The following is a 14,530-nucleotide window of genomic DNA, read 5'->3' on the forward strand; positions in this document are numbered from 1 at the left end:
TATTTTCCTTATGTGGGTGGAGGCAAAGTGTTCCTTTATCTCCTCTCTCACACTAATCCATAATGTTGTACTTGCTTTCTCTGCCATTGGTCAATTCCCATACATTTCCCCCAAGTAATCCACCCAGTTATCTTCGGGGACCAAGCAGTGCAGGGATCCTGATATTTTACCAGAGCTTTCTTGGACCAATTTCCAGAACCCTTTCACATCTTTTGACTCAATTACAGCTAACATACTTGCCCAGCATCTATCTTTATAGGTTCTTTTTTTATTCCTAATAATCGTTTTGTAATGTATCCTTAGTTTCTGGATGGTAAGTGAAAGCTCAGCATTGTACCTTACTCTAAGTCTTCTTTGCATTTGTCTAATACGTGCTTTTGCTTTACGACACACCTCATCGAACCATGGGCTATCTCTGTTAAAGGATCTAATGTTGCAGGCTGTCCCTGGTTTACTATATTTAATTTTTACCCTTAGGCAATCCACCAGTTGTCTTATTGTATTTTCATACCAAGTGTTGTCATCTTCATTAGGGATATTTTCTAAAGCGAGAGTCTGCTGAACAGCACTTAATTTTATAATGTGCTCCTCAGATATACGCGTTGTTAACCTCTTTGGGTAGTCCACCTATTCCTGGAGTATCGTCTCTCTCTGCTTGCCCCTTTTTACAAAATGTTCTGTTATCAAGGGGTAGTGATCACTTCCTTCCACGTTCATCACCTCGAAATGCCTAATTAGGTCAAAGGTCCAGGCATGTGTAAACACATAATCTATAGGGCAGGGTTGCTGACCTATCTTAAATGTACGCTTAGCTGGCTGGTCAGCATCCATTCTGCCATTTACACATAACAGGGCCATAGAGCCCAACATTTGCCCGAAGGCCAAATCTTGGGTTGAGATGTCTCCTCTAGGAAACATCGCAGCCTCTATTATATAAGCGCTCAACAATTCCTTGCACCAAGGGTCAATCCTGTGGGGATCTAATCTATGGTTAAAATCTCCCAGCACCAGGAGCGCACCCTTCTGGTAGGTATCGCATACATTCATCATATCCTCTTTTAAAGTTGCTAGTTCATGCTTATATTTGTCCTCTTTTCCCTTCTGGATATACACATGAACCATACAAAAACCTTCATAGCCTGGCTCTACATTAATAGGCTGCACTCTACAGCCTAATGCCCACTTACATTTCAGTGCCACGGGTTCTACTACCCTGGCAATTTTTGTGGAGACCAGCGTTAACTGACCTCCTGAAGGTCTGCCTAAAGGATTCTTCCTCACTACTTTCGCATGATGGGTAAACCCTTCTTTGACTAGGGTTTCGTCGCACAGCCACGTCTCCTGCAAACACACGATGACATTACTCTCAATGATCCTACTAAAACTTCCTTGAGTCACTATTCTCTTATACCCGTTTATATTCCAGGTTAACATGGCTAGGCTGTGCAATGACCCTTGCACCTGGTCAATCTTACTCAGGACCCATCTTCCTCGTACTGTACGGGTGCATGGGCTCTATAACTGTTCCCCACTAGCATATCTTCTTCAACTCTCCCTAGTGCATTAGAGGTAACGGTTATTTCAAGATCTTCCTTATTATCCCAACGGGAGTAAATCAGTCTTATCTGTCGCACTCCCAGCCCAGCATGGTTCACGATGAATGTCTTCACCTGCTTATTATTCAGCAATTCATTCTTTTCCACTAATCTGATGCCCTCCTTTTGTAGCTCATATTCTGCATTTTCTATTGCTGCTTTTACTACTGTTGAGTACAAGAGGACCTTGGTTACTTCACCCCCTCTGTTGTTTGTCAAGAACCCTACTTCCCTAAGGTCCTCAGTACCTTATGTAGGCGTACACATTTGGATAGTGAACAGAGGAGTTGTGAACGATTTAGGGGGTTTAATTTCCTGGCTTTTTCCCCACTTTTGCCACGTCCTGTTGCCTCAAAAAATACCCACAGATCCTGACTACATTCTGACCCAAAACCCATTGGACCCCCCTCTTGGAAATCCTCCCTTCTTCCATTTTAATCCCCATCCTTATCTCTGTTCCTTGGGCCCCCAGTGCCGCTAAGACTACTAGGTCCTGCTTGTGACTTCAATTCAATTTATAAGCTTTTATTCGGTCAGATAAATCGACCATATAAGCGATACATCCATAAAACAATCTAGTAAAGACAATAAAATCTATGAACAGTGGGGATAACATTTAAGAATATAAAAAAAATCAAAGTGCAAGAATACAAAGAATCAAAAGTGCAAATACATGATTCACCAAAATCTCATGACATATTGCTTGGGCATAAACAGACCTAATTCAAAGTGCAAATGCAATAAACCAGGAATAGCATACAGACAATTATCAAATGATCAAAGATTTCCTAGTGCTAATAGCTTTCATCAAAAAAGTAGCTAAGTAAAAACACAATTGCGGGTCATCTAATCTAAAAAGCAGCTCCATGGCATTTTAAAAAAATCTAATATTATAATATAAAAAGAAAGGTTTTAAATAAAGTTTCCTAAGATAGTGTTCTGCTCGATTTTCCCGGCCTTCTTGTGAGGCACAATGATTGAATGTGACTTCAGTCTCTTACCATTCAAGCCTAAGGGTTAGAGTAGTGAATGGAGCCTATTTACTAGGCACTTCGACATGATTCTGTGCTCTTCCCCATAGATCAGGGCTCGCACACATAGCCTAGGGGATAGATTCGTTAGTATTAGGGATAACCTGTCCTGTAGTGAGGGTATTTCATGGAGCTGTGCTGAATTCAGGCCTGGTAGGCCTCAAACGGGAGAGACTCCATCTTTCTTTCTGCTCCGGCAGCTTGGGATGCTTCTAGGTCAAACGTAATGTTTTAGTTATGAGGTGTTATTCGCTTGGAGAGAACCGGGTCAGGCCGGCCCTTATCGAAGGATTGTATTTTTCTTCATGCCGAAGACACTACATCAGGCCGGCCGGCTGGGAACGTGTCCTTGGTACTGGGAGGTACAAGAATTTGGTGGGCGGCAGGTTACGGGCCGGAATTTTCCATGAGGAAACGCACCTCTATATTAGTGAAAGTCTGAGGCAGTTACATGTTCAGTCCGTAGGCGGCATCTAGCCGTTAGCAGTAAAGCTACTACTTATTCCAGGGAAGACAGACGCCATCTTGAAGGTGGAGAAGAACCGAGAGACAGATGCTTTCCTAGCAGAATAGCCAGAGAGGAGAGAGTAGCCGATAAGGAAGAGGTCCCAGTGACTCGGAGAAGGGTGATTCCAGGCGAGCCGAGGCACAGACGAGAAGGGAACCTAGATGACTACTGAGTGCAGGCTACATACTACTAAGGTGATGTCGACCCTTTCTTATTAGAGTGTACAACTTAATCTTTCACTTTTCTTTGCAGGTTATGTGTTATATCGTAATGTTATGTGATTGTGTATGTAATGAGTAATAAAGTATCCAGTTTGTAGTGAACCAACATGTGCTGCGTGTTCTTGTATAAGAGGGTAGCCTATTCTTCTAGTCAGCTGCGGCTACATGAACAGATGTTAACCCTGATCAGGTAAGTGGTAACTGAATAAGGGAAAGAGGAGCCCCTCGAACCTGAGAACAGGCTATGCTCGAACTGGCAATCCTTGTGTGATCTGATGAATAGTGAGACTGATTCCCTTTTTGTATGTTATGGTAATCATAGGATGAACTGTATGGGACCGCGAGGCCGCCACTTGTGATACTGTCGTATGGGCAGAGAGGTCTGGATCCGGGTGGGATCGCGAGGCCGCCACTTGTGATACTGTCGTATGGGCAGAGAGGTCTGGATCCGTATGGGATCGCGAGGCCGCCGACTGTGCTGAGACTGCCGTCTGGGTAGAGAGGTCTGGGTTCGTATGGGACCGCGAGGCCGCCACTTGTGATACTGTCTTATGGGCAGAGAGGTCTGGATCCGTATGGGATCGCGAGGCCGCCGACTGTGCTGAGACTGCCGTCTGGGTAGAGAGGTCTGGGTTCGTATGGGACCGCGAGGCCGCCACTTGTGATACTGTCGTATGGGCAGAGAGGTCTGGATCCGGGTGGGATCGCGAGGCCGCCACTTGTGATACTGTCGTATGGGCAGAGAGGTCTGGATCCGTATGGGATCGCGAGGCCGCCGATTGTGCTGAGACTGCCGTCTGGGTAGAGAGGTCTGGGTTCGTATGGGACCGCGAGGCCGCCACTTGTGATACTGTCGTATGGGCAGAGAGGTCTGGATCCGTATGGGATCGCGAGGCCGCCGATTGTCTGAGACTGCCGTCTGGGTAGAGAGGTCTGGGTTTGTATGGGACCGCGAGGCCGCCACTTGTGATACTGTCGTATGGGCAGAGAGGTCTGGATCCGTATGGGATCGCGAGGCCGCCGATTGTAAGAGGTCTTGGTATGTATAGTAGGAATCCCCTGTCCTTAGGTGATAGATATATGTGGTTGCAGGATTGTAAATAGGTTCTAGGGAGGGGGAAACGTTCTGGCTGGGTTAGTGAGGCTCTGATGAGCAGGTTCTATCTGATCCGAAAACCCAAGCAGAACAGATAGGTATAAAAATGACAAAAGAGTAGCATGTGGGAGCAGCTTTGTTGTGATACTCCATCACATGGGCAAGGGTGATCAGAGTTCCTTTTTGTAACAGGAAAATTGACAAGATGGTGTATAGTGCCTAGTCTTAACCGTGTTAACACAAAACGGTGTGATGCTCTGGTTACAAAAGACAGATAGCTTTGAAAGCCCTTTTTAAGATCCATTTGCAAGTACAAGACAAAGGTAGATTGAGACTTGATGGCTAGGGATCTTGCCTCTAACTTGTTAGCCATCATGACCGTTTTTATCTCAATTTTGTCAATAGAGACTGAACACATTGGGTCCGATCGAATATCACAATTGAATAAGAGTTTAAACCAATTGATATTATAATCAAGCCAGGGTATTTTTAGACAGTTATCCAGCCTAAGACAATCCCGTATTATAGATTGCGTAAACAGTGTCTCTTCTTTTGACCAGATGGATCTCCAAAGGAGGAGATATATTTTATGCCCACCTCCCTATGAATCAATTCAGTAGAGGCAGATGAAGGAGCACACAGTAGACGTTTTAAAAAGGAATTTTCAACTTGCTGTAATTTGTTTCCTTGACAGTGGCCCCAAACACCTGCTCCATACAAGGCTGCCGAAACGCAACGTAGCTCATAAATAACCAGCATATCGCTGATACGTCGGTTACATAGTTATGCAGCAAATCTAAAGATGCCGTTAATGTTTCTCGACATCTTGTTGCAAGCATTTTCCTGTTCCGGGCCCCATGACCGATTACCTGCAAATGTAATACCTAAGTAACTGAAGGTTTTAACTGTTTGAACCTTAGAGCCTTCAATAAAATAGGTGCTGGATGTTATAGGGTTTCTGCCACATGCCATTACAAAAGTCTTGGATTTGTTGATTAAAAGTTTCCTTTTGGCAATAAAAGCAGTAAAATTATCCATGAGACGTTGTAATCCTATGGGGGTACGGGATAATAAAACCGCGTCATCCGCATATAATAAGATTGGGACGGGTGAACCATCGACCCTGGGAGCATCCGACTCAAACAACTTCAGGGCTGCGTCTGCTTCGTTAATGAACAGTGAAAAAAGCAGTGGGGCCAACACGCAGCCCTGGCGGATGCCTCTTTTAACTTTGAAGAAGGGAGTGTATTCGCCTAAGGGTCCGAATCGCACCTTGCTAGACAGAGTACAATATCATCTCGCCAGCAGATAGATTATCTCCTTGGGTGCGCCCATGTCTAGCAATAATGGCCACAAAATTGAATGGTCTACCAGGTCGAAGGCGCTGCTAAGGTCAGCGAAACACAAATAAAGACTCCCTTCCCTGGCTAGGGTATATTTCCCAATCAAAAGGTCTAGGTTGACACACTGTTCTAGTGTGCCAACTCCCTTTCTAAATCCATATTGTACTGGAGTAAGAACTTCCTTCTCCTGGACCCATGCTTCTAATCTTGATAACATAACCCTACTCAGAATCTTAATGGACGAGTCGAGCAGGGATATTGGACGGTAATTACTAACGTCAGTTTTAACTCCCTTCTTGTGTATGGGAATTATAATGGATTGTCCCCATGATAAAGGAAGTTGGGTCTCAATGGCAATATTAAAAACTCTTGTTAAAAGGGGTGACCATAGAGCTGGTTCATTTTTATAAAAATCAATAGGAACCCCATCGGGTCCTGGTGCCTTACCCCCTTTGCTACTTAAAATACCATCAATGACCTCATTTAAACTAATTGATAAAGGGATAATAGGCCATTCATCTGAGGGCTGGTTAAAAAAGGTAGGTGATATAACTATATTGGCTGGATTAAAAATATTAGAAAAATGAGTTATCCAGTCATTACAGTTGATATGGGAATTAATTTCAGGGATATGGTCGTCCTTCAAAAAAGTGCTATTGATGGTTTCCCAGAACAATTTACTATTTTTGGTATCAGCTGCCAAACTTAAATCTTCCCAGGCTTTTTCTTGGAGTTCCATTTTCCTCGTTTTTAAGGCTATAACATATTCAGCACGCACGGTCTTGATTAGACCTGAATTTCTGGGATTACATTTCAGAGCTTGTTTAAGGTTATTCAAGGCCATTGTGCATCTGGTATCAAACCAACCAGCCTTGGGTTTATTATTAATACAAACAGGTTTCGTCAAAAGCTTCTCCACTGTGTTGTTTATCTTATTAAAATTCTCTAACATTGATGTGGAATCGACCTCGTCCCCTAAACAGACTTCAATTTCATTCCTACATTGGGTCACAACATCAAACAAAATTTCGCCTGGATTCACACCAGCCCATTTTATCCTGACACCATTTGGTCTGGTAGGGATAATAGCTGTACTTTGGGGTATATTAGGAATATGTTTGGGTCCCGAACACAATAAGTACACAGATATGCTATTATGATCGCTAGTGGGTTGTTCTGTGATCCACGGTGGGGAAAATGAATGTGCACTATGACAGGAAATTATAATATGGTCGATTATAGACATAGCATTTCTACCTGTAAAAGTAGAGCATTTCTTATTATATTTGTCAGTGTCACAATATAACAATTCAAGATCCCATTTGGCCATAACACCATTTAAAGCCATACCATAGTCACAGTGAGGAAAATACATATAATGGTCATCAAATTCGGATTCCCCTCTCCGGGGACCACAGACTTTGGTTGTAGAAAAAGGACATATCTGAACATTAAAATCGCCCACCCAAGTAATGACAATTGACTTCCTGATAGTGCTGGTCAGCTTCTCAAGTTCTCTTTCCAGATCGTTAATGATTAAACTACGAAGAGGACTAAAAACATTACTATAGAAGTTGATCAGGATGACATCTTTACCTATAGAGGAGGCTAACCACAAAATCTGGGCATGAATACCCACATTAATACATGATTTGATTTTACATTTATTTAAGCTGGTTGAAATCAGGATCAAAAGGCCTCCTTTGGCTCTACCGGAAGATGAAGCCTGGGCCGGGAGCCAATATGATGAGAAACCCTCTACATAGATAGGATCAATACACCATGTCTCTTGGAGGCAGATGATATCATGTTTGGCCGATATAAAATCTGCCCATGATGGCGTTCCTTTTTTCCTATTAAAACCTGCAATATTCCAAGTAGTGACCGGGTATCCTATATCCGTATTCTTAGTGTCAGGTAGCTGAAGGGGTTCACCATGTCCCGCCTCTTTACTAATAATAATATGTACTGGAGGCATACATTCGCCAGTGAATGGACATGTAGTATTGGTCATTAAACTTGAATCCCTGCGTCAGTCATTGCTATCCAAATTACCCAACACCTGGTACTTGTTGGATACCGGGACTTGTTTATCCTTCTTTCCACATCGCCCATTTTACCTCTCCCGGGGTTTTCCTAGAATTAACTTTACTGCTTCTGGTTTTTTCTATGTCATTTCCCCCTTTCCTTTGGTCTTCCAAGGTGCTGATAGATATTCTTTTTTCAGGAATATTATAATCTTTTGGAGCTTTGGGCATAATCTTCCTTATAAACCCATGTTCAATCACTACTCCCTTCCCTCTTCCCTGCCTCCTAGAGGTTTGTCCTTTACTAGGGATGTTCCCCCTCCTCATTGGCCATGGGATATATTGCTTGCAGCTCGTCCTTTCCCCCGTCTTTTTACAATCATCGGGTGACGCGAGATGAATACGCTGGGTACCTCCTTCTGTGATCGTAACTCCATTACTACTTCTTTCTCTCTACAGTCATCCCTTTCTCGTTGGTCCCCCGCTGGCCTAACTATGGAGGGCATTAGATCTTTGATTTGTCTCAACTCCCCTACCATGGTTTTAAACTGCTCTCTCTGGGTTTTTAGGATTTCATTATTCAGAGCTGATACCTCTAGCAGACCCTGCAAAGTTTTTTGAAGTATCAACAGAACTTCGAGCATAGATGCGCTAGAGGTTCCAGTAACCTCCAAACTAAGCATTGATGGACCCAACACATCATTTCCATTGCCATTAGGACTTTCCACTTCCTTAATCTCCTTAAGATGATCTCTTGAGTCGTTGGAGTCCCCTATAATTGAAGTCTTGTTACTTGAGGCTTCCTCATCCGCCTTAATTTCTTGTTCAAAGAGGGCTGGAAGAGTCTTGGAGAAGAGGACAGACGTGGATCACGGGAGATTCCAGAGATGTTAAATTTGGCTTGATCTGGGAAGTCCAGAGCCAGAGCTGCCATATCTCCAGGTGTAGGGTGTATCTCGACAACGCTCAGTTCCTTTTCTATCGTGTCTTTCCCTTTGAAGTGTTTCCTCAAAACGTCTTTAATCGAATTAGAGACTGATGAACCTGGTTTCACACCTCCTTGCTGCATTGTCTGTGGGGTTAAGTTCAGAGATTGGGAGTTTCTCAGTCCTTGTTTTTTACTTTTTCTTTCTGAGTTTCTGCTATATCCTCCGCCCCAGGACCATTGTCGCCTAGCTTTTTGATATTTATTGGGGGATTCCGAGCTTTTGCTTTCCCTAATGCCATCTCTTTTCCTTCTTTCTTTTTAACCTCTGCCCACCACCCTAATCTTTCTATGGAATTCCTTCCTTTAATCGCAGCTCGCCACCAAATGGCCTTATTATCTTTGTTCCCCTTTTATAGTGGGACAGAGGTGATTTTTCTTTGCCTCCTACTATCTGTTTTGCATGCGGCAATATAAAAGTTTTTAAGCTCTTGATGCTACTTACCTCTATTACACGGTCTTACGCTTGACGCTCTCCCCACCACCACTGCTGCACTCCTGCTGCACCACTGTTATACTGTCGCCGGTATCTCACTGAGTTCCCTGTTTTCCAACAGGCAGCGCTCAGTCTTGGTCCGGGCACAGGCTCAAGCTCTGGCCCCTTCTCACATTACACTTAGTACTTTGTGTAATGGGCCAGGCAGGTCCGGTCAAGTCCGGCATGCGCCTCTGTGTTCAGGCGGTTAGACCCCCAAGGGGCCTTCCTCCGTCCTCGGTCCTCTGTCGGTAATTGTCACTACTTGTATCGGGGCCAGCTTCTAGATTTTTAACTTTGGCAAGGGACAGGGCTCCTTTCCCCCTGCGTTTTCTTCTTGTGTTCCTCTCCGCAGCTAGGCTCGGCTCACGCTTGTGCTCGAGCACGTCAGTCCGAGAGTGATCCTTGCGCTACTCACTCATGCATGTCTGGTATCCGCTAAACTTACTCGGTAGGGAATACAAATATGCATGTCTTTACAATGCAAACAGTCACAATGCATTCTCCTTTGTAACGGCACTCTGGCCCTGGAGTCATGAATCTCATAGTGTTGTTAGGGGTAATGCTTTCTCACAGATAGCGTTAGAGAGCCCTAAATAGTCAAATAAATGCCACAGCATGCACTGTAATAACAGTAATAACACCAATTGGGACAGAGGATTTGCCACACCTGGTTCAGAGTCAATCAGGGAATGGCCTCAAGGAGACAGGTTGTCAACACCATTGCAGTGCCCAAACATGCCAAGCAGATCCATCGGGCCACCTTTGCTGTGTCTTTGGGGAATGTGCCATTGAAATGCTCAGCTCAAAAATACACACTGCCACTACTTTGAAGATGCCATGCAGCATACCTACTAATTCACAGTGTTGTGCACTTACAGACTGAAAAGCACTGCCTCCTTGTGCATCATCAGGCACACTTGCGCAGTCTTCTCAGGCAAGGATGTACATGCATTCCAAGTCATCTGATATTCATCAGCAACCCCACTTACATGTCTCCTTTCCTATCAGTGTGCTGTGCAATTCACAGGCATGTGCTGTGTTGACAGTACCCATAGACCTAGGGGCATATTGACAAGGAAGTGGCGGAGACAGGCCTTAGCCTCCTTGGCTTAACGCCTCTCTATGCCAATTTGGAAATGCCGGTCTGCACCATGTTACCAAGGATGTGGTGCCGACTTGCGTCCTCCCCAGTGATGGCGCCAAGTCTCACAACTTAGCGGCTACGCAGGCACCCTTGTACCAGAGTGCAAGGGTGTGTGTGTGTGCAGGGGATGTTTGTTTATGTACAGGAAGGTGCCCCTTCATGGCATAATCAATCCTAGTATACCATGTAGTAAGTTTCGTGTGTGCTGCTTTGTGCAGCACACAGGAAATATACAATATGGAATATCATAAAATGTTTCTGTATGTACAAGAAGTGCCACCGTCCTGTACATATACAAACCATGTCATATTCCCTTCTCAATGTGTGCTGCACAAGTCAGTGCACATGTATAATGCAAAACTGATGAGAAAAATGCATTCTTCCTCATTTATCCAGATTACGACCAGGATGTCACTGGTGTAAAATTGTGCTCTGTCATCTATCAAAGCTGCACTTGTACATAGGGGCAGCATCATATACAATGGGTGTTGCTGTGGAAAGCCAGCCGCAACACCCTCTGCACGCCCCTTTCACACTAAACACGGCGTGATAGAGCGCCTTATCAACAAGGAAGCCTTATTACACGTGAATAGGATACCTATACTCCTGTATCAAATCGGATCCAAAATATCATCAGAAAGAAATGGCCTATTTTGAATAGCGCCAACCAACAATGGGAAACCCTACTTTTTGCATTTAAGCGCAGCAGAAGCCTACGTGATGATCTGGTCCAGGCACAAACATACCAGAATGAAACCACAGACCAAGTAACACTCTGGGGCCAGTCAAAACCATACGGACATTTCCCATGTGGTAATTGCGTAGCATGCCCCCAGACATACACAACCAAAGAAGTTGACATTGGGACAGGTAATCCCTGGAGGCTAAAGAATTTTAGCAAATGCAACACTGAGGGGGTAGTTTACCTTCTGAAATGCCCATGTAACCTAAGATATGTGGGTATGACCACTAGAAAAATAAAAACCAGAGTTAATGAACACCGCAGTACTATCCGGTGTGGTAGATCCAACACCAAGCTGACTAAACACTACCTTGAGGCAAACCATAAAGACACTGACATAAGATGGGTGGTTCTGGAGGTTGTGCAGAAAAGAAAAACGGACGTAAGCAAAGCCCTCTTCCTCGGGGAACAACGTCGGGTGTTCCGCTTACGCACTTGGGACGTTGGTTTAAATGATGAAATCCCTTGGCTCCAAGTGGGAAGGTAGTAATCTGAATTGGGGACAAAGACTAAAGGGGACACTCAATCCCCTCATTTAATCCGGCTAGGAACAAGGTACACTAAATGTACTCCCTTCACTGAACTGGTAATCCTATTTGAGGTCCGTATATCCCTAAAAGAATTTTGATATTCCTATATCAGGGCCTCTAACGCTTTACCTATACTAAAGCTGTCAGTATAATTATAGGACTCTTATGCACCTAAAACCAACATATCTTTTCTCTTTATATATATTTCAATGTGTAATATATATAGGAACTCCTCTTTTACTATGCATCGGATATACTGTTTATTATTATTTTCTCCTCGACATGCGAGTTGGTCAGTTGATTTAACGAAAGGTTTCTCTTACTCATTTGCCTGACATCCGACCCCTCTGTTCAGTGGGACGGAGTCTTCCGGTGTTGGCCACTCCCTCGTGGTAATAGCGCTGAATTGTGTTTCCACTGCGCAGAGGATGACGCCGGCGTCGTTTCCTCTCTATAGACGCGGCTTCATCTTGCACGTACACCAGATGCAACAGGCCTGCCCATTGGGAGCGACGCACAAATAGGGTGAGCGGTATCTAGATATTGCCAGTGTAACCATGTTGTAATTGAACACTGGTTCCCATGGGGACCCGTAATGACGTACTACCCGGAAGTCAGGTCCGATCAGGTAACACGAGTGCTGGGCGCATTTTGGACACCGGATTCCACACGGATGTTCCTTATCAACGATGTAAGCAGGCCCCTCCCGGCACTTTACCAATTAAGGGCGCTATTTAATAACTTTCCCTACCCATACTCACTTGTCACCGGGGAGGAGCACAGTATACAGCTAGATGATCCTGCGGAGAACGCACCTTGACGAAGTAAGACGATGGGCTATGAATGGATGGTGGATGCCTGCATAGTAGGATGCCTTTCACGTCAGTCTGTCTTTTTCTGTTTATTTCGGCTCAACCATGCTGCCTAAAACTGTTCTTTATATGCTTACCTCTTCAGAGTTTGACTACAGGGGTTCTCCTTTACTTCCCCTCCCATGAAGTACATAGGGTTAAGGCTGTAGGTAAGAAGTGGGAAGTAATTTTCCCCTTTGTTTTATTCACTTGTGTATTCACGTATGTCAGTCACGTGTTATACACTTGCACCATGCGTACTTAAATATGTGAGTAGTGGCTTTTGTTTTTTCATGAATGACCCCCATACCTAACGTTTGCTGAGTATGTGTTGTCTATTTATTTTTCTTTTTTGCAGGGTACTTTTGACCCATATAAACAGCAGAGAGTGACTAAGGTCACTCCACCGCAGATTTCCTCTAACCACAGTGTTGGTAAGAGTGGAGCCCTGTATTTGTTTAAGTACTAAGGTCCTGATGAATGCCGAGTACCTCTGTTGACATAAGGCAGAAACATGTCGACCCAATTTCATACCGCGAGGGGATAATAACCCTCCCAATTTCGCCGTGCACTTGTTTTTATATACCATATAGTCTCCTAGATCATTAAAAAGTAAATGAGGTTACTATAATGGCTTTTAACTTCACTCACTCACTTTGGGCCCCACTTAGGAAGAAGTGCATCCCTGTCGTCAGGTGTATGCCCGCCCTCTATCAAACCAAGTTTTTAGAGGGCGAGGACTGGCCAATGATGAAGCATGACAACAGGTGGTGTGTGAGGCCAGTCTGTAACTTTTTGTGAGATGTCCACACTCACATTCACATAACACTACTCAGCGCTCTTAAGGTCATTCCAATAGGAGCGGCCCCATTTGTGTTTAACAATTTGTGTTGGAGGCAGGCCGTCTCCTATTACCCTGGCGAGCCTCTAGTTCCCTTCCCCAGCGAGTCTGGGGCTAGTGTGCATTTATCCAACAGGTGTTGTCCCATGCTGAAGGGCTGGTTAAAAAGACGAGGTCTTCTGTCTTCTCGGGTTGAGCTTCAAGCAGCTGTTGGTCATCCAGACTGCCCCGTGTTGCATTACTTTCGGGAAGTAGATTGTGACGGTTGTGTGGTATTTGGTGGGTTAGAGGATGATCTGAGTGTCGTCAGCGTGGGATAGGATGTTGACGCCGTGTTGTTGGATGCTGTCTGCGAGTGGGGTATATGTATATACATAATATACATGTATATTTTGAAGAAGCTCTGCATTGCAATACAAAATGCAGTAAAATTTGTTTACAAAAAAAAATGAGTAGCGATTTCCTTTTTAATGAAATCTGATCAGTGGCATCTGATGCCCTTATTAGTTTGGTGATTGTAAATAACATATTGGGCCTTCTTACGGGCAGTCTATTGACTGATGAGAGTACTGTGAGTTTGTGTTCATTGGTACAAAGGTACGTCTTGTCTCTCCGTTTTCTGTAAACAGACCGCATCTGCTGACTATTAATCAATTAAGCCGTTTTATATTGACTGCATGTCATTCCACATAAACCTTACAAAATGTATTAGATTGGGCAATTAGCTAGCAGCAAATCCAGAAAGGCATTTGATAGCTTTGAAAGATTGTATAGTTTGTAAAGTACCAAATGAATGTGTGGTGTGGAACACAAAGGGGCTTATTTACAAGCTCATTGTTCCGCCGGTGCGTCACTTTTTTAGACGCACCGGTGACACAGTCTGCCTACCCATATTTACAAGGTTTATAGTCACCCGGCGTGCCTTTTCGTGGCCTTGTAAATAGGGTCCCCTTTCACGAAATACTCTGCGTGAAAGGGACGTTCCCACGCAGCATCCATGGAACTTCACACAGTCCCAGATTTACAACATTTTGTAAAACTGGGACTGTGCCAGAATTCTATGCCTCCCCGAGGGAGGCGTAGGAATGGCGCAACGAGGAGAATGCTTTTATCTCTCTTGTTTTTTCCTCTTTCAATG

This window comes from Triturus cristatus, chromosome 2_2, assembly GCF_964204655.1.
Source record: "Triturus cristatus chromosome 2_2, aTriCri1.1, whole genome shotgun sequence".
NCBI lineage: Eukaryota > Metazoa > Chordata > Amphibia > Caudata > Salamandridae > Triturus > Triturus cristatus.